The 27,746-nt window shown below is 48.2% G+C and overlaps 1 protein-coding gene across 1 annotated transcript in view; it reads right to left on the bottom strand.

Moving 5' to 3' along the window:
* jakmip3 (Janus kinase and microtubule interacting protein 3) overlaps nt 1-17,570 on the bottom strand; it is a 416,080-nt gene extending 398,510 nt beyond the window's left edge. The window contains exon 1 of the mRNA XM_038773519.1: nt 17,532-17,570. The gene's annotated coding sequence lies outside the window, so the exon portion shown is untranslated. The remainder of the gene's footprint in view (nt 1-17,531) is intronic.
* Between the last annotated feature and the right edge of the window lie 10,176 nt (nt 17,571-27,746).

Below are 27,746 nucleotides of genomic sequence, written 5' to 3'. Positions count from 1 at the left end.
CACGATTTTATTTAACAACTACCTATTTTACATGTTCAACTGTGGGTTGACACTATGCTGACTTGACTGGAGACCTGAGGCTAGCCTGACCAGACTTATTGACTACCACATGGTGTTTGCACTGGCTATGCTCACGAGCTCTGACTGTCTCAGAGGCTGGATCCCGAGAGTGCGGGAAAACTGGTGCCCTCTGGCTTTATAGTGGTCGTGTCCTATCTGGTGATTGGCTGCTGTGTTCTGTGTGCTTACTGGTCATCCTGTGTGTCAATCACTGCCTGTCTGCACTCCATTATATACATGGATGTATATTATGACAGTGATTATTCCCATCTGCTGCTTCCGCTCAAGTTCCACTTGTAAACGTTCCCTCAAAGGAGCTGGTACCCGCCTAGGTGGATGAATTACTGGTTTGGCATTTGCTTTTAACTGGAGTTTTCAAATGGTAGTGTTCCCATACCATGAAAAACATGAGGAAATTTCTGAATAATCACCTCAATCTGGTCATTGCAATTGGATGAAATCCTGTTTGAGCAGTAAATGCGTTTCACGAGCTGCAGAATCACCCAAGCCTGAACACCAAGTAACGATGATCTCTTTGGTTCAACAGTCTCAAACGTAATTGGGGTTTGTTTCTCTTTAACTTCAACAGTTAAATAGCAAGAACCCATTGTGGTAATCAAATTGCCATTATAATCTCGCAGTTGACAATCATTCTTGTCAATCACTGGTTTTATCCTTAGTCTAGCTCTATGTTTTTGATTAATTAGATTGGCTCCCCACCTCCGGTGGTAGCTATGAAGGAGTAGGTCGCACATTTGGTGGCTCCTGCTCGGGTTGGAATTTTGGACCTTTTTCCCCAATGTTTTGTCAGATCTGAAGTGGAAAATTGATGTTGGATGCAATTGTGAAGAGGAATCCTACATCAGTGCATGGAGAAGCGGACCAGGAGTGCTCGCAAAGGAAGAAATAGGCGAACGGAGAATGCTTGGGCTGAGGCTGCAGCGGGAGAAAGCATGGCAGACGACCAGAGTCCTGCCTTGATGATCCAGTGGTCAACGGAGCAGCTGATGCAGTTCATACAGGAGGGCTTCGCCAAGCACAAACAGGAATGCTTGGACCCGATTAAGGAGTCAATTGCGCGACTGGAAGTCAGATTGGATGCTCAAGATCGGGCGATACAAAAAGTGGAGAAGGCACTGACTGAGCAGTAGGAACACCAAGCTGCAGTGGAGTTGGAGGTGGGAATGTTGAGAGACCAAGAGAAAAGGCTCCAGGAGAAGGTGGAGATCTTGAAAACAGCAGAACCTGAGAATCGTGGGTCTCCCGGAGGGATCCGAAGGAACGGACACAGGAGACATACATAGCGGCTATGGTTGAGAAGCTACTGGGGGTGGGCATGTTCTCCTGACCCTTGGAGGTGGACAGGGCGCACAGAGTGCTAGCAAGGAAGCCGCCTGTGGGTGACTACCCGAGAACAATGGTGGTGAGATTCCACAGCTACCTGGACAAGGAGTGCATTCTACGGTGGGCCAGGCAGACACGGAGCTGTAAATGGGAGAACAGTATCCTGCGTATATATCAGGATCTGAGCGTGGACATGGCTAGGAGAAGAGCAGGGTTCAACCAGATAAAATTGACCCTTTTTAAGAAGAAGGTAAAGTTTGGACTTCTGTACCCGGCCCATCTTTGGGTTACACACGAAGAGCAACATTTCTACTTCGAGTCACCCGAGGAAGCGATGGACTTCGCGAGAAGGAAAGGGCTGGTATTGGACTGAGATGGTTGGACTGAACTTTGCTGCATTGCTCATGTGTTTTTTTTTCTTTTTTCAGTTATTTTTTTTTAAAGAAAGAAAGGTTTTGGTCTTTGCATGTTACTTGTAATGCCTTTTGCATTGAGTTGGGGTCTGCAGACGAGCTGCTTGAGTTAAAATTTGCATTTGCACTGATGAGGGATTGAGGTATGAATGTTAGATGTTTGATGTTTGATCTTCTTTTTGATTTTCTTTGCGTGTTTCGTTTGGGCAATTGGGTTGGGATTGTTTACATTTGCATATGTGCAGGGGGAGGAGGGGAGGGAACAATAGGTAGGAAAATGTCTGGCGCCATGGGCGGGAGCCACCAAACTAGCTGGGCGGGCTAGCTCACAGAAGCACAGTGGGGGGTGAGCAGATGGGTTGCGTGTTGAAGGGGGCTGCGTGTATAGTGCTGTTACTCGGGGGAGGGGGTTGGGGGGGAAGTGCTCTGCTGATGGGGTAGGGGATTTTGCAGTGGGACAATAGGGAGGTCAGGGAAGGAGCCTGCCTGGGTGCAGGCCTGCGGATGTGTGGGGCGCGGGCTGGAGACTGGCTCAAGAAAGGGGATGGCTGATCGGCAGAGGGGTGATGGGGGAGAGAAGCCCCCCACCCAGGCTGGTCACATGGAATGTAAGAGGGCTAAATGGGCCGGTTAAGAGGGCACGCGTGTTCACGCATTTGAGGGGACTGAAGGCGGACTGGCAATGTTGCAGGAGACGCACTTGAGAGTAACTGACCAGGTAAGGCTAAGGAAGGGATGGGTCAGACAGGTTTTCCACCCGGGGCTGGATTCTAAGACTAGAGGGGTTGCAATCCTGATTAATAAGTGAGTTTCATTCGAAGCGGGAAGAATTGTTGTGGACGTGGGGGGTCAGTACATAATAGTCAGTGTAAAGCTGGGGAGGCTGCCGGTGGTACTCGTGAATGTGTACGCACCAAATTGGGATGATGTGGAGTTCATAAGGAGGATGTTGTGGAACATCCCGGACCTGGATTTGCATAAGCTAGTTATGGAGGGGGACTTCAACACAGTCATTAACCCAGAGCTAGACTGATCTAGCTCAAGGACAGGCAGAGTGCCAGCAATGGCAAAGGAACTAAAGGGGTTTACGGAGCAGATGCGGCGGGGGGGGGGGGGGGGGGGGGGGGGGTGGACCCATGGAGATTTGGGCGGCCGAGAGTGAAGGAGTTTTCCTTCTACTCGCACGTGTATAAAGTGTACGACTGGATTTACTTTTTTAACCAGAACAGAGCTTTACTGACGGGGGTAGTGGACACTGAATATTCAGCGATCACGATCTCGGATCATGCCCCGCACTGTGTTGACCTACAAGTGAGCAAGGAGAGTAGCCAGTGCCCGCACTGGAGGCTGGATGTGGGAATTCTAGTGGATGAGGTGTGTGGGCGGCTGACGTAATGTATCCAGAACTATCTGGAAATCAACGACACGGGGGAAGTTTCGGCTGCAGTGGTCTGGGAGGCGTTGAAGGCGGTGGTTAGACGGAAGCTGATATCGATACGGGCCAACAGGGAGAAGGCAGACAGAGCAGAGATGGACCGACTGATAAAGGAAGTACTACAGGTCAATAGGAAGTATGCGGCGACCCCAGAGGCAGGGCTTCTAAGGGAACGGCGGAGGCTACAGGCGGAGTTTGTCTTGTTAACTACAGGGAAGGCGGTAGAGCAGCTGAGGAAGGCGAGGGGGGGCGATCTATGAATATGGGGAGAAGGCCAGTAGAAAGAATGCTTGCACAGCAGCTTAGAAAGCAGGAGGTGAGGGCAGCACGTTGGTGCAGTGGTTAGCACTACTGCCTCATGGCACCGAGGTCCCAGGTTCGATCCCGGCTCTGGGTCACTGTCCGTGTGGAGTTTGCACATTCTCCCCGTGTTTGCGTTTGTTTCGCCCCACAACCCAAAGATGTGCAGGGTAGGTGGATTGGCCACGCTAAATTGCCCCTTAATTGGAAAAAAAAATGAATTGGATACTCTACAAAAAAAAAGAAAGCGGGAGGCAGCCAGGGAGATTGGGAAAGTAAGGGACAGAGATGGGAACCTGGTCAGAGATTCAGCAAGGGTCAATAAGGTGTTTGAGGAATTCTACAGCATGAGTCGGCACCCCCAGCTGTGCCGGAAGGATGAGGCAATTCTTAGGGGAGCTGAAGTTCCCGAAGGTGAATGAAGACGTGGTAGAAGGGCTGAAGTCTCCAATAGGGTTGGAAGAGATAGCAGATGGGCTGAAGGCCATGCAGTCGGGTAAAGCCCCGGGACCGGATAGGTACCCCGTGGAGTTTTACAACAGTTCTTTGGAATGCTGGTGTCACTGCAGATGAGGACGTTCAATGAGGCAAGGGAGAGCGGGGGGGCTGCCCCCGACAATGTCAGAGGCCACTATCTCATTGATCCTGAAGTGGGATAAGGACCCGGAGCTATGCGGGTCCTACAGACCGATCTCCCTACTAAATGTAGATGCCAAATTGTTGGCTAAGTTCTTGTCCTCAAGGATTGAAGACTGCTTCCCGGACGTGATTGGGGAGGACCAGACGGGATTTGTTAAGGGGGGGGCAGTTGGCGGCCAATGTAAGAAAGTTGTCGAATGTTATCATGATGCTCCCAGAAGGTAGGGACATAGAGATAGCGGTCGCAATGGGTGCAGAGAAGGCATTTAACCGGGTGGAATGGGATTATTTGTGGGAGGTATTTGTGCTTCATTGACTGGGTCAGGCTGCTGTATCAGGCACCTGTGGCGAGTGTTCGGACAAACAGGCTGACATCAAGCTATTTTAGGCTGCACCGGGGGACAAGGCAGGAATACCCCATCTCCCTGCTGGCAATTGCGTTGAGAGCCTCAAGGGCTGGAAGGGACTGGTCCTGGGTGGGGGAGGGGAGGTGGGGATGGACACAGACTCTCGCTATACACGAACGATTTGCCCTTATATGTGTCAGACCCATTGGAAGGGATGGAAGAAATTATGGGGATTCTGGGGGATTTTGGCCAGTTTTCAGGTTATAAATTGAACATGGGGAAAAGCGAGATGTTTGTGATCCAGGCAAGGATCAGGAGAGGCGATTGGGGGAGCTGCCGTTTAAAGTGGTAGGGGGAAGCTTTCGGTACCTAGGCATCCAGTTAAGAGCGGGAATGGGAACTGCTGCACAAGCTTAATCTGGCCCGACTAGTAGACCAAATGAAGGAGGATCTTCGGAGGTGGGATGTGCTTCCGTTGTCACTGGTTGGGAGGGTACAGACAGTGAAAATGATGGTTCTCCCGAGATTCCTGTTTGCGTTTCCCCATCTTTATTCCACGGTCCTTTTTTAAACGGGTCAACAAGGTGATCTCAGGCTTTGTATGGGCGGGTAAGACCCCGCGAGTTAAAAAGGGGATGTTGGAGCGCAGCCAGGGGAGGGCGGGCTGGGAGTAATTATTACTGGGCGGCGAATAGAGCCATGGTTAGGAAGTGGATGGTGGGGGGGTGAGGGGGCGGTGTGGGAGCGAGTAGATGCGGCATCTTGTAAGGGCACTAGTTTGGGGGCATTGGTAACGGCGTCTCTGCCATTCCCGCTGGCACGGTACTCCACCAGCCCCATGGTGGTTGCAGCCCTGAGAGTCTGGGGGCAATGGAGGAGTCATGTGGGAGCAGAGGGAGGATCGGTCAGGTCCCCAATTTGCGATAACCACCGGTTTGCCCCGGGGAGGTTGGATGGGGGGTTCCGGAGATGGCAGAGAGCAGGGATTGAGAGGATGGGTGATATGTTTATAAAGGGGAGCTTTTCCAGCTTGAGGGAACTGGAGGTGAAATTTGAACTGGCGGGAGGGAATTAATTTAGGTACCTGCTGGTGCGAGACTTCCTATGCAGGCAGGTCTCAACCTTCCCGCTCCTACAACCAAGGGGGATACAGGACAGGGTAGTTTCCAGAGTGTGGGTGGGCGAAGGAAGGCTTTTGGACATTTATAAGGAGCTTATGGGGGTCAGAGGAAACACAGACCGAGGAGCTGAAACGCAAATGGAAAAAGGAGTTAGGTGGAAAGTTGGAGGATGGTCTATGGGCGGACGTGTTTAGTCGAGTCAACACGTCCATAACATGCGTCAGGCTTAGCCTGATACAGTTTAAGGTCGTTCACCGGGCTCACATGACAGTGGCCCGGATGAGCAGGTTCTTTGGGGTGGAAGATAGATGCGGAATGTGTGCGGGAGGACCAGCAAACCATGTCCATATGTTTTGGGCATGCCCGAAGCTTAGAGGATTCTGGAAAGGGTTTGCGGACGTCATGCCCAAAGCATTGAAAACAAGGATGCCGCCGAGTCCGGAGGTGACGATTTTCAGAGTGTTGGAAGACCCAGGAATCCAGGAGGAGAAAGAGGCAGACATTCTGGCCTTTGCTTCCCTGGTAGCCCGGAGACGGATATTATTAGCTTGGAGGGACTCAAAACCCCAGAAATCGGAGACCTGGCTATCTGACATGGCTAGTCTTCTCTGTTTGGAGAAAATCAAGTTTGCCCTGAGAGGGTCAATGTTAGGGTTTGCCCGGAAGTGGCAGCCGTCCATCAACTTCTTTAGGGAGAATTAACCGTCAGCAGAAGGCGGGTAGGGTAGTTTAGTGTAGAATAGGAGGCTGGAAAAGGTGGGACCTGTGAGAGAGGAAGACAGCTTTTGCACTATGTTTATATTTGTATGTACATTGTTTCTTCTTTTGCTGTTATAAAACCACAAATACCTCAATAAAATGTTTAGAAAAAATAATAAGATTGGCTCTTGCTCTGGTATCCAATTTTACATTGATGTTTGTTCCATTTATCATCAAAGAAATCATCCATTCACCTGTGTCCTGAACAATAGAAATTTCTTTTAAAGTTTCCAAATTGGTAATTTTTTGATGTGCGTTTTCTATGTGTGTTTGCAATAAAGAAGGAATCCTCTGTTGTGTTATGCTTCTTCATGTAGCATAAGCTGCTTCCTTGATGTATACTCTGACAAAGGAAGGTTCAGACTTGGAGATAGGTTTAACACATTTATCGAACAGTTAACAATTCTCCTACTTGAGTTCGACTCTCCTGCTGATCTTGCTATAGTAACTCAATCTAACTAACCAGTCTTCTCTAATCCATGCGGTGGGTGTGATGCTTCCTGATCTGCCCCTGTCTCTCTGAGTGTCGCCTATGGAAAGAGAAAGAGCATGTGTGCCCTGTCCTTTTATATGGGTAGCCCCCTTGTGGTAGTGTCACCTCTCGGTGTCGTGACTGCCCATTGGTCGTGTCCTATCTTACTGACCGATTGGTTGAATGTCTGTGTGTCATGATGTCTCTGGTGCTCCCTCTAGTGTTTATTTAGTCTTTGTGTATCTACATTAACCCCTTGTGTATTTACAGTGATGCATATCCCCACATCCTCCAATTCAAGTTCATCTTCTTCTGAGTCAGGTTTGATCACTTGCTTCACATTTTTTGTAATGCTTATTCCTTGCACAGCTCTTCCTTTGTTCACTGTGCTAAGCTTTTTAATCTGCTGCAAATTTGTTCACGATCTACATTGAGATGTGTAATAGTTTAGCTTGTGACATTTAGCAAGGTTTGTCCATATGCTGGGCATTTTTTAATCAATTGCGTGTTGTCACACCTTTTACACATAATAACGCTCGTGACGTCATGCGTAAAATGGCTGCTGTCAATCTTCAAATGGCTGCCATCTGGAGCACGTTTCTTTCTCAGGTGCGCCGAATGGCGTCGGCCACATTGACAGTTTTCATACCACTTTCTCTGACAATCATTTCTGAAAATTGATTTCTTGCAAGTTTGCTTGCTCGACACATACTGATTGTGCCTTCTAAAGTCAAATTAGACTGTCTCAATAACCTTTCTTGCAGTTTCTCACTTTTTTCTCCGTATACTATCTGGTCTCGTAAACGTGAGTCTAGGAGAATCGAAAAATAACATATCTGTGCTTTTAGTCTCAGATCCGTTAAGAAACAGTCAAGCGTTTCACTTGCTTTTTGAACTCTTTGCCTGAACACGTAGCGTTCAAACGTTTTATTTTGTTGCAACTGGTACTGCTTGTCAAACTTCTCGATAACTTTGTTGTACTTTTTTTTATCTGCCTCATCCTCAAACTGGAACCAGTTAAAGATTTCAATGGCTTGCGAGCCAACCACTGTTAAAAACAGTGCTATTTTGATCTGGTTGTTGGCCGCTTCTAGGTCTAGGACAGAGATATACAATTCAAACTGCTGCTTGAAATTGCCCTAATTAACGTTCCCTTTACCCGAAGTACAAAATTGTCGTGGCGTCTGCAGACTTTCCATCTCACTTTGATTTGAATTAACTTCAATGTTGTCGTTGAAGTCAGACTCTGGTTAGAAATTTTTCAAAGTTTTTTTTCACGGAAATTTCTTGCAAACTTCTCTTTTCTTTCTGTACCTTTTTACTTATCTTTAGCATGTACACCTGCTACCTTACGATGTCCACTCCTAGTATCATGTGATGTTCTTTAATTTATGAATGAGGATGGCTTTGAAGTATCATGTCTGACAAAGAACATCAAATGATGTTTTGAACAAAGCTTATTTATTTACACGACTACTAAATAGATTCAACTTGCTTGCTAAGATATAAAAGATTACAGATTACCTAAAACTATGATTCAACTACAGAGATGCTGATAACACGACTATTCACTATCTCGCCTAACACCTACTCCCCGAAACATCCGAATGGGAGCATTTGCGCTGTTTACCCTGATCGATCCCCTGGAGTTCCCAGACTTCCTTCTCTGCCGTCTCCTGCGAGAGGGAGATCTTGGTGGCCTTCTTTAGATCCAGCAACATTCAGCCACCAATTTCCGCTGGGTCGCCGGAATATTTACCCCACACACAAGGCGGTTCCGTAGCATTTCGGGCCGGGATGGCCCATAGTCACAATATTCCGCCAGTTGTGCAATTGTGGTGATATAACCACTGTAGTTATGTGTACTGCAGTAGGGGGATGTATGCCTGTACCTGTAATACAGGTTCCTCCGGTCAGCCCCTGCCGGCTAGCTCTGCCCACAGGGAGCTTATGTATAAATGTATGAGAGCTGCTCAGACCCTCAGTCTACTGTTGCAGATGGAGGGACAACATCGTACAGCAATAAAGCCTCTATTGTACTAGTCTCTCGGCTTTGAGTATAATTGTTAGCGCCACAGCAATCGTGACAGAAATTCGATAATAGACTCCCCTGGGGTGCTGTCTGCCGTGTTAATTCGGTATCTTTGCATAATGACCGATGGCTTGGGGTCATAGTGGTTTGTCACAAGCGCCACTAGCTCTTTGAATATGTTGCTATCTGGGGCTGTGAGGAATGTTAGGCTCTTTATGAAGCTGAAGTTGGCGGTCAGGAGAATTACCGTCTGGTGATCATCCCCAATTATAGCATTTGCCTTAAAAAAATAGTGCAACTGGAGCCCAGTCCTCCAGCCCCGAATTGACTGCACGAGCCTCTAAAAGAGCAGCAGTTTCAAAACTGTGCAAACCATATCCCTTCATGAAGAAAGGTGGCTGTACACCAAATGGCTTGTAGCGCCGACTGCAGTTCCACTTTAAACTCGTCATCAATATGGTAGTCAAGGAGGGTCCAGAAAGGAGAGTCAGAAAAAGGTTTAGTTCCAACCCTTGGTATATGAGAAGTACATACAAACAACAGTCCAAGTCCCATCCTGTTCTGCAACTCCGGCTCCTGCCAGGGTGGGGCTTTATCCTGTGGAATTAATAAGCCCGCTGTTGGTCCAGAGCCCCTCAGTGGGGGAGTTCGTACTCCATGAAGCTCACAGGGAGATTAATCGGGTCATCCCCACGGGTCTAGTGGAGGTTATAACATTGCCTTTATTCATGCAAGTAGTGTGCGCATTCAAAATTGGTTCATCTTTCTTACTCTACCAATAAGTTTGGGTACAGTCTCAACATCTGTAACTGAGTCAGAGGCAGCCTGCTGACTGCTGAACTCTGTTGTTTCAGATGACTTTGGTGGGTGTCCTCTGGAATATTGGGCCAAGAGGGCTCCAACCCGGGGGCAAGTGCTGGATCGTCAGCCTGACCTGCTGGAGGTGGTGGGGTCACTTCCAGAGTCGGTGGGGACCCTTGGCTTGTCCTCGGTGGATGACCCCAAAGTATATTACTGATGCTCTTCCTGACTTTGGGTGCTAGAGGGCTGCTTGAGAGGAAGGGGCACCTGGAGGAAGGTCGAGATGCTTTTTTCCCCTCTTGCCTAGCCATTGCTGAAATGTACCCATGGCCAGTGATGGAGTGCAGGTCCAAGTGCAGATCTGGCCAAAATCGCTGGACCTGGGTCTTCAAGGCAGCCACTACCTTTCCCATGGAGACTTTAATGCATTTGCATGCCACAACATCAGACAAAATGGGAATGGACTCCTCCATCTATCATGCGGTTCTGTTGACAGCCTTTGACAGCTCTGCTTGATGTTCCCCTGTGTCTCTTTGAACCTTCAGCATGTGCCTTCAGGCCGTTTTCAGAGGCTCATCATCTGGCTTGGACTTTGCACCGGCCTGTTCGCCAGCAGTCCTCTAAGTGCCAAAAACACCAGCTGTCACTATTTCTGCCTGCTGTGGACACGTGTCTATGAAGCGACGTCAGAAAAGTGAGTGATTCACTGGCCTGTCCATCTCTGCACTGGTGAATGGTCCAGGTGAACACTGTGTTGGCTCTACAAGTGTGAAATCCTGTTCTCTCTTCTGAGGTGACCTGGGGCCTGGGGTTCTCTTTTGCGGAGGATGCTGGCCTCCCTTGCTTCCTGCTGGCACCTGGTGTCATGATATGCAGTCACACACATAATAATATACAGACAAGCAGCTGATGGACACAGAGAACAGGACAAGACCAATAAGCAGGCAGGACACTCAGGGGTGGAATCTGACTATAAAAGACACGAGGTACTCACACTTCCACTGATGAACATCTAGAGAGTCAGTCAAGGGTGTTGTCACAATCTCACACCTCCACCACGTGGCTAAGAGCTAGTCTGGTTCAGTCAGACATAGTAACCACACTTAAGTTAGCAGAGAGTCGAATTCACAGGGAACTGTGCTAATTGTGCTATTTGTTCAATAAACCTGATTGAACTAACTGCAAGGTCTGGAGTATCTTTCTGATCTAAACTGCATCCAGTTGCAGCCAGTGTTAGACCAGTGTACCTAACACAACATGATACCAGGAGGTTACTAATTTAAGGTGGCTAACCTCAGTCCATTTCATGATGACCAGCGAATGTATCCCGGCACCATGGAGAAGATTCAGGCTCCTCGCCAGCTCAGGACCTCTGGCTATCTCAGTGCCAACTGGCAGATATTCAAGCAAAAGTTTCTTCTGTACATCAAAGCCTCAGACCTCGAGGGTGCGTCTGATGCAAGAAAGATCGCACTTGTCCTCTCAACAGTGGGTGATCAAGCCATCGAACTCTTCAACTCGTTTAACTTCACCGAAGGCCAGGACAAGACAAAGTTTCAGACCATCCTGGACAAGTTCGATAGTCACTGTGAAGTGGACACCAATGAAATCTTCGAGCGCTACATATTCAAACAACGTCTTCAAGGTAAAGATGAATCTTTCAATGTCTTCTTAACTAGCCTCCGCCTGCTAGCGCTGTCCTGCAACTTTGGTGATATTGCTGACTCCATGATCAGAGACCAAATCGTGTTCGGAGTTCACCCTGATCCTCTGAGAGAGCAGCTCTTAAAAATCAAGCATCTGACCTTGCCGGTCACAATTGAAACATGTACAGTGCATGAGCACGCAAGAAATCGGTATTCCCAATACAAATCGGCTGAAAATGAGAAACTTGCCTCCCACGAGCCAGTGAGTGTGCAGGCCATCTCCCGGATGCAGCACCTCAGCATTGAAGACAGCAGCCATCCTGCGCGCTTTTCCCGGAGCCCCACGCATGGGCAAAGCGGCCGACACCCACACTGCGCAGGTGCAGACGTCTGCCGAATGCACTGCGTATTTGCGATGACGTACACCGCATCACGACGTTGACGTCATGACGTGCCCGAACTATGGCAATGCCCACTTAAAGGGAGAGGCAAGAGGCAGCTGATGTTTAACCTGCGGGAAGCCTGGACACTATGCAGCCTTGTGCAGGTCTGCACCACCAGTCAGAGGCCAGCGCTCCCAATTCCGACGACGGCGCGTCCAGAATGTGCAACGACAATTACAGGATTCTGATCCTGGCAGTTCAACGGATCCAGAGGACGAGTGCCTGGAGTCTGCCTACCGAGTGAGCATCATTACCACACGTGAACATGCCACACCTAACTAATCTCGCATTCAGTCCATCCTTGCAATGGATTCGGAGGACGAATGGAGTGCGGTGATGCAGGTCAACCGCTGCTCCATCCAGTTCAAGCTGGACACAGGTGCTTCTGCCAACCTCCTCTCACAGGCAGACTTCAAAGGCATCAAGAAGCCCCCAAGGTCCTTCCAGCAGCCTGCCAGCTCCTGAACTGTAACGGTAATGCCATCACGGCACCGGGGTCCTGCCATTCACTCCTCTCCAACTGGAGTACTTATGCACGGCTAAGGTTTGAAATTATCAAGCCGGACAGGGCATCCCTACTGGGCGCACATGCCTGCAAAAAGCTAAACCTGGTGCAGCGGATTTACTCAACGACATCCTACAATGTGGCATTGACGACATCCTCGCTCAGTATCCAGATGTGTTTGACGGGATGGGCACTTTGCCATAACATTACAAGATCCTACTGCGATCTGATGCCAAGCCAGTGGTCCATGCACCATGCCGGGTCCCGGCTCCACTGAAGGAGCGCCTGAAGGAACAGCTCAAGGAGCTGCAGCAGCAGGGGATGATTTCCAGGGTAACCGAACTGACTGACTGGGTCAGCTTGATGGTGGTGGTTTAAAAACCCTCTGGAGACCTGCGCATCTGCATTGATCCCAAGGATCTCAACCAGAATATAATGCGTGAACACTACCCCATCCTGAAGCGGGAGGAACTCACCAGTGAGATGGCACCTGCATGGTTTTTCACAAAGTTAGATGCGTCACATGGATTCTGGCAAATCCAGCTGGATTAGTCCAGCAGAAGGCTCTGCACCTTCAACACACCGTTTGGCAGGTACTGCTATAACCGTATGCCGTTCGGCATTGTCTCAGCATCGGAGATCTTTCATCGCATCATGGAGCAGATGATCGAGGGCATTGAAGGGGTTCATGTGTACGTGGACGACGTCATCATATGGTCCACGAACCCTGAGGAGCATGTTTCCTGTCTCCAGCAGGTATTCCGCCGTGTCCAGTGGCCTGAAGCTGAACAGGGCCAAATGTTGCTTTGGCATGTCGACACTCAAGTTCCTAGGAGACCAGATCTTTCAGCAGGACGTGTGCCCCGACACAGACAAGGTCAAGGCCATTGCAGCCATGAAGGTCCCGGAAGACATGAAGGCGGTATTGTGCTTCCTGGGCATGGTCAATTTTCTGGGCAAGTTCACCCCAAACATGGCCTCACACACCACGGCCCTACGAAACCGAGTGAAGAACTCCACTGCCTTCGAGTGGAAGGCGGCCCATCAGGCAGAGTGGTTGGAGCTGAAAGCCAAGCTCACCACTGCACCCGTATGGGCATTTTCCGACCCAGACAGGGAAACAAAAATCCCGGCACATCCGAGCCAGTATGGCATCGGTGCGGTCCTTTTGCAATGCGATGGCACTTCATCCTGGGCACCGGTTGCCTACGCATCAAGGGCAATGACGCCCACCAAATAAAGGTATGCACAAATCGAGAAGGAATGCTTGGGCCTTCTCACTGGCATTCTCAAGTTTCACGGCTATGTCTACGGCCTGCCGACATTCACAGTCGAGACGGATCACAGGGCCCTGGTCCACATTATCCACAAGGACCTTAATGATATGATGCCTCACACTCAGAAGGTATGACTTTGACCTGGTCTACACGCCTAGCAAGGAGCTCCTCATTGCCGATACACTGTCCCGCTCCATCACCGTGCCTGGTGAACCACTGAACGTCATCCGGCAAATTGAGTCACAGGTTCAGTCACAGGTGCAGCTGTCTGCTAGCACCCTCCCGGCATCTGGTGAGAAGGTGATTTGCATCCGTGAGGAGACAGCCAAAGACCCCCTCTTGCAGCGTGGCTATGCAACACCTAGCCAATGGCTGGCAAAAAGGGCTGTGCCTACAATTTTTCAATGTAAAGGATGACCTGATGGTGGTTGATGGTATCCTCCTCAAACTGGACCATATCCTGATCATCGGTATCGATTTCCTCCAATAAAGGGTGGCTGCCCTGATTGCTGGGCGGGCCCTAGGTGGCCGTTGGTCTGCTTTATTCTAGTCCCCTCTGGCGCCGGGGTGTCTGCTTTAGTATCGTTTACCTAAATGTTACTCTTTTGTCCCCGGAGATGGCTCATTAGTATGCTAATGGTTTTGCAATATCGGTCTTGTCTGGGAGCTGCAAACTCCAATCAATAGACAACCCTTGCATCTGCTTGCTTTCTCAGCATTGTCCATTTTCCCTTCATTCTTTGCAAAGTTTTCCCATTTTGTAATCGGGAAGTGGCCAGCCCAGGTGGCTACAAACTGGTGCCTCCGCCAACCTGATCTCGCAGTTAGACTTGAAGAGACTCAAGAAGGCTCCCAAGCTCCTTCCAGCTGCCTGTAAACTGCAGGACTACAATGGCAACACAATTAATGCACTGGGGTCCTGCCACCTGATAGTGTCCAACCGACACATACAGACAAGCCTACGCTTCGAGATTGTTAAACCAGACAGGGCGTCCCTATTGGTGCGCACGCTTGCAAGCAACTAAACCTCATCCGAGGGGTCTACACCATGACGCCGTCTCATCCGGATCTTCAGGCCAGCATCGACGACATCCTGACCCAGGACCCAGATGTCTTCAGCGGGATGGATACGTTTCCGTACGAATCCAAATTCTACTGCGGCCTGATGCCAAACCAGTGGTCCACGCACCACGAACAGTCCCTGTTCCACTGAGGGAGCAACTGAAAGCAGAGGTCACCAGCCTACAAAAGAAAGGCATCATCTCTAAGGGGCTGGTTTAGCTCACTAAGCTAAATCGCTGGCTTTTAAAGCAGACCAAGCAGGCCAGCAGCACGGTTCGATTCCCGTACCAGCCTCCCCGGACAGGCGCCGGAATGTGGCGACTAGGGGCTTTTCACAGTAACTTCATTGAAGCCTACTCGTGACAATAGCTATTTTTATTTTTTTTTTATTTTTTTAAGGTCACCGAACCAACCGACTGGGCCAGCTCGATGGTGCACGTAAGAAAATCCTTCGGGGGACCTATGCATCTGCATCGACCCCAAGGATCGAAACAAAAATTACAAGCACAACAACAAAAGCAACAAGAACAACAAAAACCACAAGAAGCATCAATACCGTAAACACAGAAAAAAGTCCAGGTCAGACAACAAAGGTGGCATACGGAATCGCTACCATCAGCATAGGAAAAAAAGTCTAAATCAGACAACAAAGTGATTTGACCATTCGAACACTTCATGAAGACTTCCTGGTTACTTAAACACAAGAGCACTGACGACATTCGCAAAGAAATGACAACATCGCCATCACCACTTCAACAACAGAAGAAGCAGCCAACTCCACCGAACAAATTCATAAAGTTTGGACTCATAGATTTTTTTAATATGATTGGACTCATAAATATTAATTGGCTTTGTATAATCATCAATATCATCACAACTTGTACATGTCATCATTTATCTACATGTTTTGTACAATTTTCTTTAACAAAGTACAGAAAATATGTAACAAGAAAAAAAGAGGGGATGTAGTGATATGCATCACTGTATATACACAAGGGGTTAATGTAAATACACTACAACTAAGTAACCACTTGAGGGAGTACCAGAGATGTCATGATATGCAGACTCGAAACCAATGGGTCATTAGAACAGGACACAACCAATGGGTAATCAGAACACCCAGAGGTGGCATTACCATAAGGGGGCACTACGCGACCCATATAAAAAGGACAAGGCACACCGTCTCTGTCTCTTCCACTGGCAGAAACCAAAAGAGCAGGACAAGGTTGATTATCAGCAACATCACACCCTAGCACATGGTCGAGAGCAAGCTTGTATATTTAGCAGAATAGACTGAGTTACGAGAGGCAGATTAGTAGAGTGTCGAACTCATTTAAGAGCATTGTTAATTGTTCAATAAATACGTTAAACTTATCTCCGAGTCTGGAGCACCTTTCAGCAGAAAGCTTATGATACTCGAAGTAACATAACACAACAAAAACAATCCTAGTTTGTTCAACCTCTCTCTTGGGAAAGGAGTATTAAATCAGTGTTCTTCAAACTTTTTTTCCGGGGATCATTTTTACCAATCGGCCAACCCTCGGGACCCAACCCGGCCGACCTTCGCGACCCATGCCAGCCGACCCTCGCGACCCATGCCGGCCGACCTTCACGACCCACTATTTTCTCTTACCTTTAATGCGAGAGGTGAGCCTGCTTGGTCCTCACCATCTCACTCCAATCAGGTTCACAGGAAGAGAGGCTAAGCGCATATCGGGTAAAGGATTCAGCCGGTTACTTTGTGGCGTCTTCACCTTTGTGAGGACGGAAAATCCAACCGAGCACATTTAGGTCGTTGTGAAGGGCAAGAGCAACAAAATGCTTGTTTTATTCAGCTCAGAATACTCCTCAGAGATGCTACTCCCGAATGCTGACAGCCTCATTGACTTGTGCCGTGTTTTTAATATGCTGTCACAGCTGAGACGCATAAGCTCAATTTCATCTTTTGGAGTCAGCTGCAAGTTAAGAACTGATTCTGGGGTACCATAGTACCATAGAATTTACAGTGCAGAAGGAGGCCATTCGGTCCATCGAGTCTGCACCGGCTCTTGGAAAGAGCACTCTACCCAAGGTCAACACCTCCACCCTATCCCCATAACCCAGTAACCCCACCCAACACTAAGGGCAATTTTGGACACTAAGGGCAATTTATCATGGCCAATCCACTTAACCTGCACATCTTTGGACTGTGGGAGGAAACCGGAACACCCGGAGGAAACCCACGCACACATAGGGAGGATGTGCAAACTCCGCACAAACATTGACCCAAGCCAGAATCGAACCTAGGACCCTGGAGCTGTGAAGCAATTATGCTATTCACAATGCTACCGTGCTAAGACATTGCTAGCATCCAAGTTTCATCAGCAAACAAATCAGCCAGAGGGGACAATTTCTCGAGGCGGAAAGCGTGGATTTCGTACCTCAGTTCGTAAAGTCTGAGTAGCACCTGACCCTTCGACAGCCAACGTACTCAAACTTAAAGGGATTTTTCACCCACCTCCTCTCTCTCAGAACCTTAAAATAGCGACCAAAATTGTCGATCAGGGCAGCCAGATGCAACTCAATAAGGCTTGCCAATCTATTTACAGTTTCCTTACTAATGCTATTTTCTTCAATGTGTCGTAGCAGTGTGGGAAACATGTAGTAGTTTTTGCTTCGCACTCGCAATTGCCAAACTTTCAATATTTTTTGGAAAGCTTCGATTTCTTCAGAGTGCCGAAAGCAATCATCATCCTTCTCTTGCAATTTGAGGCTCAGTTTATTTAGAATTGAAAGGGTGTCTGCAAGGTAAGACATTGCTAGCATCCAAGTTTCATCAGCAAACGAATCAGCCAGAGGGGACAATTTCTCGAGGCAGAAAGCATGGATTTCGTACCTCAGTTCGTAAAGTCTGAGTAGCACCCGACCCTTTGACAGCCAACGTACTTCTGTGTGGAACAATAAATCTGTGTGCTCAGCCCCCATATCGGAACATAGAGCGTCAAAAAGTCTGGTATTGAGTGGGCTGCGTTTAATGAAATTCACAACTTTCACTATTCCTTTCAACACTACTTTAAGATTGGATGGAATTCCTTTCGATGCCAGTGCCTTACGGTGAATAAAACAATGATTCCAAACAACGTCCTGACCAGCTGCCTCCTTAATCCTTATTATAACTCCGCTGTTTTTCCCAGTCATGTTGGCTGCTGTATCATTTGTGATTCCTCTGCAATTACCCCAGTCGAGGCCGCACTTTTCAACCACAAAACCATTCAAAACTTCAAAAATTTCTGCGCCAGTCGTGTGGGTTGCTAAAGTCAGGTAGCACAGTAAATCTTCAACAAATTCATTGTGCCAAACATACCTAACAAGGTTGCACAATCTGAAATGTCTGTACTTTCATCCAGTTGTATTGAGAATGCCTGCGCTGATTTTAAATGAGAAATAAGCTGGGCTTCTAAATTCGCAGCAATATCAGAAATTCGGCGAGCCACTGTGCTATCACTAAGTGGGATACATTTCACTTTTTCAACGAATCTCTCATCTATGACTGTTTGAAGTATATCTAATGCTGCAGGGAGAATTAATTTCTCTGCTATAGTGTGGGGCATTTTCTTTTTAGCTACACGGTAAGCTACCATGTAGTGGCTAATTGTACTTTGTCCTTCAATGTAACATTTCTGCTGAGGACTTCAGCCGACGATTTAAGTTGCATCCTTTGAAAAAAATCAAGAGGTTTGTCCTCAAACTCACCATGCTTAGTCTTCAAATGCCTTTGAAGTTTTGAGGGTTTTAAACTTTCATATGCCAGTGCTTCCCTGCATATAACACACATGGGCCTTGCATCCTGATTTGCATTGGCACAATTAATAAATCCATACCTTAAAAAATCGTCTTTATACTGCTTTGTGCCTGATTTCAGTTTCTTCTGAATGGGCTGTTCACCAGAGGTCCTGGAGCTCACACCTGCACTGCTTTGTCCTGGTGTGGACCCTCCTGAACAGCTCACACCAACACTGCTTTGTCCTGCTGTGGATTCTCCTGAACAGCTCACACCAGCACTGCTTTGTCCTGTTGTAGACTCTCCTGAACAGCTCACACCAACATTGCTTTGTTCTGCTGTGGATTCTCCTGAGCTACTCTGTTCGGCTGGTTTAGTTGTAAGATCCTGGCCTGTTTGTGTCTCTGGTCCTCTCTTCCTTATAACAAAACGATCCATTTTAAATTTTACTGTCCTGTTGCTTGTTTGCTGCTAACAAAATGGAGGAATCGCAATCGCGCCCAAAGCACGTGACGTCGACGTTCGGGAGGCATGACCTGCTCTCTGCCTTCCTTTAGGCAGGAAGATTAGATAGATTAGGTAAAAAAATCTTCTGTGTCTCTGCAGCAGCCAGCTTTTGATAACGCCGGCTGTAAGCGCCCTTCAAAATGGCCGCGAACATATTTTTAAAAATCGGCCACATTGCGCATGCGCCGCCTGATCATTGGTGCGCATGCGCAATGCAGCCCTCCCGACACCCGCCTGCACCCACCCGCGGGTCGCGCCCCCGAGTTTGAAGAACAATGTATTAGATAGTCAGTTACATTTTTCTGTCAGTTTAATTATAATACTCTATTTTTTAAAAATTGCATGTGTTACTTTTGCAGGTCTGGTGACTGCAATTTATTGGGCTCAGCCAAGGACTGCAGGTATTTTAAAATAGCATCCAATTTCAATTGTGTTGCGTCAAGTGGGGCTGGAATTGATCGCGCACTAGCCCAGGGTGTCGTGACACAAATAATATTTTTGTTGCTGGCTATGAACTGGATGTGTGCAAGTTTATACAAATCAGCTCCTGTGCATTTCTGAAATGTATTACTATCAATTTTGTACCTATTTTGTTGCAGTATCTGGACGGTTGGCAATATTTTTTTGAAGGCGCAAGGTAATTGGAACCTGAAGTTATAATAACTGAAGAATATTCAGCAACAGAATGTAACTCAAATTGCTACATTTTCATTGTTTTTCTTTATTCTGTTGTCAGCCAAATTCATCAGTACCCAATATTCTCTCCCGGAATGAACATGACAGGGAAGGCAAGACATCTCAGCATCTGCTGTGAATGCCACTGTCTCATCAATAAATATGAAGACTGATTTAAATATGAAGGCTAGCTTGTAGCAAATTTACTTTGCTTATGCAAGACATGCTATTCTTGAGGCCTGCCCTAGAACTAACAAACATCATTCATCTAAGGTCAGGAAATAAGAGCTACAGACAACCAAGGACTTGAAAAAAGCCTCTGAGTTTAAAGATCATTGGTAAAACCACCTTAGCTATTGTGTCATACATGATCAGTAATTTAAAGTTCTCTTTTATATGCATGATCATAAATTTGCACAACCAACGCAAAGATACGGTAATATGGATGCTACCTAAATTTTTAATAACTGAATTTCATTGGAGGTGGGCTGACAATGGTTACCCATGTCCTGTGGCATTTTGTAAGGATTAATTTGGGTGAAAATGAAGTTCTTGTGATGCAGTTGGTAGAGTCCCTGCCACTGAGTCTGAAGCTACAGGTTTGAATCTCACTCCAGGACTTGATGGCCAGGAAGAAGTGTTCCTAATGTGGCCAACAGGTTGAGCATCAACCTGCCAAATCCTGACAATACCTGAAGAATGGGAGAGATTCATGGTCAGCCATACTTGATGCGAGTGGCACCCCCGCAAGCTATTAGCCTCTATGGCAGAAAAAAGATGACAGTCTAGCGATCTAATCCTGGAAAAACTAGCTATAGAAACAGCCTTAGGCACCACTAGGTGTTCAAAGATAAACAACAACCAACAGTTCTGAGCACAAAACTTTTTATTGCAGCCTGATTAATATTTACTAAACTCAGTATTCATTAAATGTTTGTAAGTTATGAGATCTCTGCTGATGGAGACCTTTTGGCCCTCACTATGTGGTAGTGTCCATTGATGCTGCAGCAAGAATTAGAGGAGGAGACATCACCAACAATCAAGAAAAGGCCCGAAAAAAAGGTCACCCCTGATGAATTTAGCTGTTGCTAATAATTAAAGTCAGAGATTACTAGCCGTAGGCACGAGTAAATATTTTTAAAATAATTTTGGTAGGGGCAGAACGTGGCGCAGTGGTTAGCACTGGGGCTGCGGCGCTGAGGACCCGGGTTCGAATCCCGGCCCAGGGCACTGTCCGTGTAGAGTTTGCACATTCTCCCCATGTCTGCTTGGGTTTCACCCCCAAAACCCAAAGATGTGCAGGTTAGGTACATTGGCCATGCTAAATTGCCCCTTAATTGGAGAAAAAAAAATTGGGTACTCTAAATTAAAAAAAAATAATAATTTTGGTAGAAAATCAGCAGTTGCAATGGGAATTCACAACAACTCATTTTTCTGGATCCTTCCTATGTCTGTTCCTCCTTTCTTGAGCATAACTGTATGGAGCCTACAGTGGATAACTTTACTTTCTATGGACCAATCTTCATTCTGGCTCACTTTTCTTCCCTGAAGCCTTTCTCAGTGCCCGGTATTGCTGTATATCATGGCATGAATCAAATCTCTGAGCTCAAAATAGCTTTTATCTACCTTTCATATTTTTGCGCCTTCTTTATCTAAACCACAGTGTGTTTTAACCCGTATGGTGGACAAATGATCACATAAGTTGTTTAGTACAATAATTGTTTATTAACTGATGCACCATCAATTGGACTCGAGTCGTAGTGAAGTTCCAAACAACAGGCTTTAATACGCTAGATGTGAGCCCAGCTGTGGTCGTACAGAGAAAGGCCGACTGCCAGCCAGCACGAGCTTTTATACCCCGCCTTGTAGGCGGAACTACCAACCTCTCAGCCAATCGGCGGGGAGTCACATGACCAGCCACAACCAATTGGCAGAGAGGCACATGACTTGCCTGGGCCAATGGGCAGCGACGCTGCTGTACCAATGGCAGCTTGGTTCTTTGGTAATATGATCTCTCTAGCCATACTACCACATTAACATACACAAGGTTAATTACTTAATCAATCACACGTTCATGCACATTGGACTACAAACTAATACACTTAAAAATAACCTTAACTGAACTTCCAGGTGACTGGCAAGTACAGAGCAGATATGGCCTTATCTGAGATCTGGCAGTATGGCAGTGCTGGAGTTCTTGTAGCTGGTCATCTGTGTCCTCTGTTCTGGTCTCTCTGTGGATGAATGGTGCTCTTCTTGGCTGGTGATGGATTCACCATTGTTGTTGGCTGTCGAAGCTGCAGTCACGAGCTGTAGCCGAGCGAGAGCTTCTAAGGTGGTGCAGCGCCTTTTAACCTGCTTGCATTTTCATGCCCCTTTTGTGGGCGGTCTCTGGGTCATTCTCAATCAATTGATCAGGGCTCCATCAGGGGCTGCCACATCGATTTTGGGGTGGGCGCTCAGTGGCCATGCCTGGAAGTGTTGGGGCAGGGGCTTGTGTGTCACTGTGTCTGGTAAACAATGTGATTAACAGGATAGTTCTATTGTTCCTGAGAAGACCTTTTAATAGCCTTTCTCCTGTGTTAGTTTCCGCATAAGTTTGAGCTGCAGTTTGTATATTTGCAACCTGCAGCCTGTGTGTTCAGGCTTGGCCAAATATCCCATCGATCTTTGCGAGCGGCCATTTTAGATGGCCACAATTTCAGTGATTTCCAGAAATCATTTGGCAAGGTTCTACATGAGAGACTATAAACTAAAATTAAACTTGTAGAACTGAAGGCAAGTTATTGACCTGGTTAGGGAATTGGTTAGATGATGGAAGGCAGAGGGGGTTAGATTTTGCACTTTCCTGTCAGCAGATTTGAAGGCCTGCACGCCACTTTCCCACTCTTTCCCGACCTGTCTCCTATTTTGTGGTGGGGGGAGAGTGGGGCAGTTGAGCAGTGATGCACTATCAATTACGCAAAGACGAGAGTAGGATGTAATCGAGGCTTTATTACACTGAGATGTGTGGCTTCCTACAGCAGCTGATGAAATGGCTGCTATACGGGGAGCACACATATCTATACTCTGCCTACTGGGCGGAGCCAGCAGGCAGGGATCTACCCCCGAACCTACAGTATAGGGGCCTTACCGTAAAGCACCTATATCAACATCCTATATATACAATATATACATCAGTGGTGACTACCACAAGCAGCCCATCGGCCCTTGGGTTTATTGAAGTCCTTAAGAGTCAATTAATGGCTATTTAAGTGCTTTCTTCCACTCCCACTGCTATTTTACCCACGGCGGGGAGGGACTCATGCCATGCTCAGCAGCTTTTACTAGGCAGGTTGGTGTCGGGCAAAAGGAGTTACCCCCTTTGGAAGTCTTTTGTACCCATCGGAAGCACCCCTTTAACCCTCCCTCCATGGCCTTGCAACCTGGCCCCAGGTTAGGTGGCAGATCAGCTACTGAATGATGGAACAGTAGTCTCAACAGGCTGAACGGCCTACTCCTATGTTCCTAATTACTTTATTTCTTTCCTTTATTTTGGCTGCAGTTGGTTCCATAGAACCATAGTATTCCTACAGTGTATTCAGCCCATCTGGTCTACATCGACCCTACAAAAGTGCACTCTACCTCGGCCCACCCCCGCCCAATCCCCATAACCCCACCTAACCAGCACATATTTGGAGACTAAGGGGCAATTTACCATGGCTAATCCACCCAACCTGCACATCTTTGGACTCTGCCCGAGCAGAGTGATGCCCAGTATATTCCATGTTGGGAATAAGCCATGTCTACATCAAAGAATTATTATTGCAGTTTAGTTCGTAGAATTCAACAGCTGATTATTAGGAATTGGCTCAGAGGCTGAGAGTAATTTTTAACTTTGCTGCTAGGCAACCAAAGTTCTGCTGCTCCTCGATTGTACAATGTAATATTCATTTGCATTGAAATCAATGGAAACCAGGCGACATGGTGGTGCAATGGTTAGCATTGCTCCCTCATGGCTCTGAGGAGCCGGGTTCGATCCCAGCTCCGGGTCACAATCCGTGTGGAGTTTGCACATTCTCCTCGTGTCTGTGTGGATCTCACCCCCACAATTCAAAGATGTGTAGGGTAGTAGATTGGCCATGCTAAATTGCCCCTTAATTGAGGGGAAAAATGAGTTTGGTACTCTAAATTTTTAAAAAAGAAATCAATGCAAACAAAATCAAGCGAGTTCAATAATAAGCTGATAATAGATCCAGAGTGTTACTGGCCAAGCGGTGAACGTAAAAACCTAACCCCTCTCACCCCAACCACCATCCCATTGTTTATTATATACTTATTGCTCAGGAACCATATCTGTGCTGGTATAACCAAAGACCTTGGGCTGAATTCTCCGTTTGGGAGATGTTCTTTTCCCACTGGAGATGAAGTACCTCTGATTTACACTCCCACTGGGAGAAATCCTTTTTCACTACCCTTGGCCATACAAATTTATGCATGGTGGGAATTGTGAGGGATTCCCTCGCGAATCAGGCTATCGGGTGGCCATTTCAAACAGGCAGCCCAATAGGGAGATCCGATGACTGGCCCCCCTAACTCCACACAATGCAATTCCACACTCCCGCTCCATCATAGGATTTTCTGGGTCACCGTCCCCCCTCCCACCACATTACAAGGGTGACCCGACCACCCCCCCCTCCCGACCCCTCACCAGAGACCCCATTAGAGGGACGCCACCAGAGACCACCCCAAATGGGTCACGTTGACCTATTTGCATCTTCACTGGCGCTGGACACGAACCTCAATGCCATCGCCAGCGGTGGACTGGAGCATCGGAGGTGCCTATCCCCTTTGTTGGACAATGCTGCCAGCGGGAATCCAACACCTTATGTATGGTAAGCTAGCCACTGCATCACATTCTGCTGGGCACACATGCTTGCACTCCAAGAACACCTGCAGGCAAGATATTAATATGGCAGATGGAGCAGCACGATGGTGCAGTGGTTAGCACTGCTGCTTCACGGTGCCGAGGGCCTGAATTCGATCCCGGCCCCGGGTCACTGATCATGTGGAGTTTGCACATTCTCCCCGTGTCTGTGTGGGTCTCACCCCCACAACCCAGAGATGTGCAGGGTAGGTGGATTGGCCATGCTAAAAATTGCCCCTTCATTTAAAAAAATGTATACGGCAGACACTGAGACTGAAAACCAGGAAACAGTCACTGACACCTGTGATGTATGAAGGCTGACTGCTTGGAGCAACATTGGAAAAGGCGAGTAGAAACAGAAAGCATAACTGGCTGAGAAGAGGACCTGGAGAAAACAGAGGCCAGTGACTGTTGCACCTCCTCAGCTCGCTGCCATGCTCTGCAGCCAATGTAGCAGAGAAAGGCGCATTCGAATGGTGCTCTTGAGCCACACCAGGCAATATTAAGATAAATGTGACTGTCGTGGTGCGAATCATCATATGATGGTTTGAAGGCTGCCAAGCTATATAGCTGTATATGCATATCTATATTATATGTATATAATTTAATCACCTTATAACACGTTACTGAGAGTACCATCCTTCCTATTTGTTCCGAATAATGTGAGGATCCAGACTGTGTTGGTAGGAGAAGTTTGGTTCTGCTCTTCTAACATTGCTTACTTTGATGTTCTAGTATTGACATATATGCAACCATGAAAAACACAGAGTGTGATCTATCGTCCGCATCCTGCTAGAATCGGGACAGGATATGGCCAGTAAATCCTGGGAGAAGCCTCCCCCGAAATTGTTGATGGCTGTTAGATCTCATCAGATGTTGCGATCGGGATCCTGCCCACAATGGCCGGGACCCAGTCTCGCCGGCTAAGTCAGCTTAAGAACCCGTGTAACTGCACTGACGCTGGATCGATCGGCCATCTGGCATCTATCGGCCTCACCGAGAAGACCCCAGCTGGACGCCGTTCAGTGCTGGTCCTGAGAAACGGGTACCAGGCGGAGCAGTGGGGGGATTTTCCAGGTGATCAGAGGACCCCGGGAGTGGTCAGCTTCCAGGCAAGGTGGTATCCTGGCATGCAGATTGTGGTGAATGTAATATATGTTAATATATATGAGGGCAGCACGGTAGCATTGTGGATAGCACAATCCCTTCACAGCTCCAGGGTCCCAGGTTCGATTCCAGTTTGGGTCACTGTCTGTGCAGAGTCTGCACGTCCTCCCCGTGTGTGCGTGGGTTTCCTCCGGGTGCTCTGGTTTCCTCCCACAGTCCAAAGATGTGCGGGCTAGGTGGATTGGCCATGATAAATTGTCCTCAGTGTCCAAAATTGCCCTTAGTGTTGGGTGGGGTTACTGGGTTATGGGGATAGGGTGGAGGTGTTGACATTGGGTAGGGGGTAGGGTGCTCTTTCCAAGAGGGGCTGCTTTAGCTCACAAGGCTAAATCGCTGGCTTTTAAAGCAGACCAAGCAGGCCAGCAGCACGGTTTGATTCCCGTACCAGCCTCCCCGGACAGGTGCCGGAATGTGGCGACTAGGGGCTTTTCACAGTAACTTCATTGAAGCCTACTCGTGACAATAAGCGATTTTCATTTCAAGAGCCGGTGCAGACTCGATGGGCCGAATGGCGTCCTTCTGCACTGTAAATTCTATGTATATGTTAATTCACACTGTTGTTGTAAGCGCAGTAGCGCTGTCCTACCACTAGGGGGAGTAGCGCTGGGAGCACCTAGGAACTTGTACTGGGCTCCACCCTTGGTTCCGCCCCCTATTACAGCTGTATAAGTACCCGTGTCCAGAGTCAGCCTGGGTCACTACAAGTTCATCGACAGGTAGCAGGCTGGCTCTGAAGTAAGTCGATTAAAGCCTAGATTCGCATCGGAAACAAGTGTCTGGTGAATTGATGGTTCCATCAATTTAATCGACTTAAGAACAGTAAAAGATCGATTATGGAATCGGCCCTCAAGCCTGGATGCCTGGAACTCAACCCGCAGGATGCAGAGGCTAAAGAAATCTTCTCCCACTGGATCCGGTGCCTCAAGGCCTACCTGGCCAAAGCCTGCACAGCCGAAACTACAGAGGATCAGAAGCTAAATCTACTGCACGTGAGGGTGAGCCATAGAATCTCGACGCAACTAAACTCGGCCAGTTCATATACTGCGGCGCTAGCAGTTCTCGAAAAAATGATTGTAAGGCCCATTAATGAAGTTTACGCTCGCCATGTGTTTACGACTCGCCGTCAGCGGCCTATGGAATCACTCGCCGAATTCCTAAGAGAACTTAACAATTTGTCCAATGACTGTAATTACCAAGCGGTTACCGCGGCGAACACAGGGAATTGGCGGTACGCGATTTTTTTGTAGCGGGCCTCAGGTCTAACTATGTGTGCCAATGACTGCTGGAAAAGGGGGCCCAGGACTTAGAAACGACTGTGGAAGCTGCAACCATGATGGAGGTCTCCTTCCGCAGCCTTAACTCGTTCCCCGCGGACCCCGCGACCCAATCATGGTCCCCCGACCAGCGACTCCCCCAGGCATGTGCTACGCGGCCGCCCAGCCACTATGCTGCCCCAGCCAGCCACTATGCTGCTCCAGCCTGCCGTTTCTGCGGCCAGAATCAGCACCCGCGGCAGCACTGCCTGGCCCGCAATGTGACCTGCAGCAGCTGCAGGCGAAAACGGCATTACGCAAGCGTGTGCCTCGCTAAAAGGGCCGCAGCCTCCAACTCCCCAGCGACTCGCAGTAACCGCTCCCCTCACTCGCAGCCCGGCGGGGCCCGAAACGCTGCGGCCTATGCCTCGACTTCGCCCCCTCCAGCCACGTGCGATCCATGGGGGCCGCCATCTTGGAAAACCTCCACCACGCGGCCGGCCACGTGCGACTCATGGAGGCCGCCATCTTCCTCGCTGCCCGCCACATGCGACTCATGGGGGCCGCCATCTTGGACACCATCTTCCTCGCCGCCCGCCACGTGCGATCCATGGGCCCGATCGGCATCTCCGCGCTCGGACAACCCAGTGGAGGAATTCTCGGGAAGGTCCCGAGAAACAGGTACCAGGCGGAGCAGTGGTGGGATTTTCCAGGTGATCGGAGGGCCCCAAGTGGTCAGCTTCCAGGCAAGGTTACATCCTGGCATGCAGGTTGTGGTGAATGTAATTATTTGTTAATATATATGTTAATTCACACTGTTGT

Source organism: Scyliorhinus canicula, chromosome 16, assembly GCF_902713615.1.
Source record: "Scyliorhinus canicula chromosome 16, sScyCan1.1, whole genome shotgun sequence".
In the NCBI taxonomy this organism is placed as follows: domain Eukaryota; kingdom Metazoa; phylum Chordata; class Chondrichthyes; order Carcharhiniformes; family Scyliorhinidae; genus Scyliorhinus; species Scyliorhinus canicula.
This window is presented reverse-complemented; position numbering and strand designations above follow the sequence as displayed.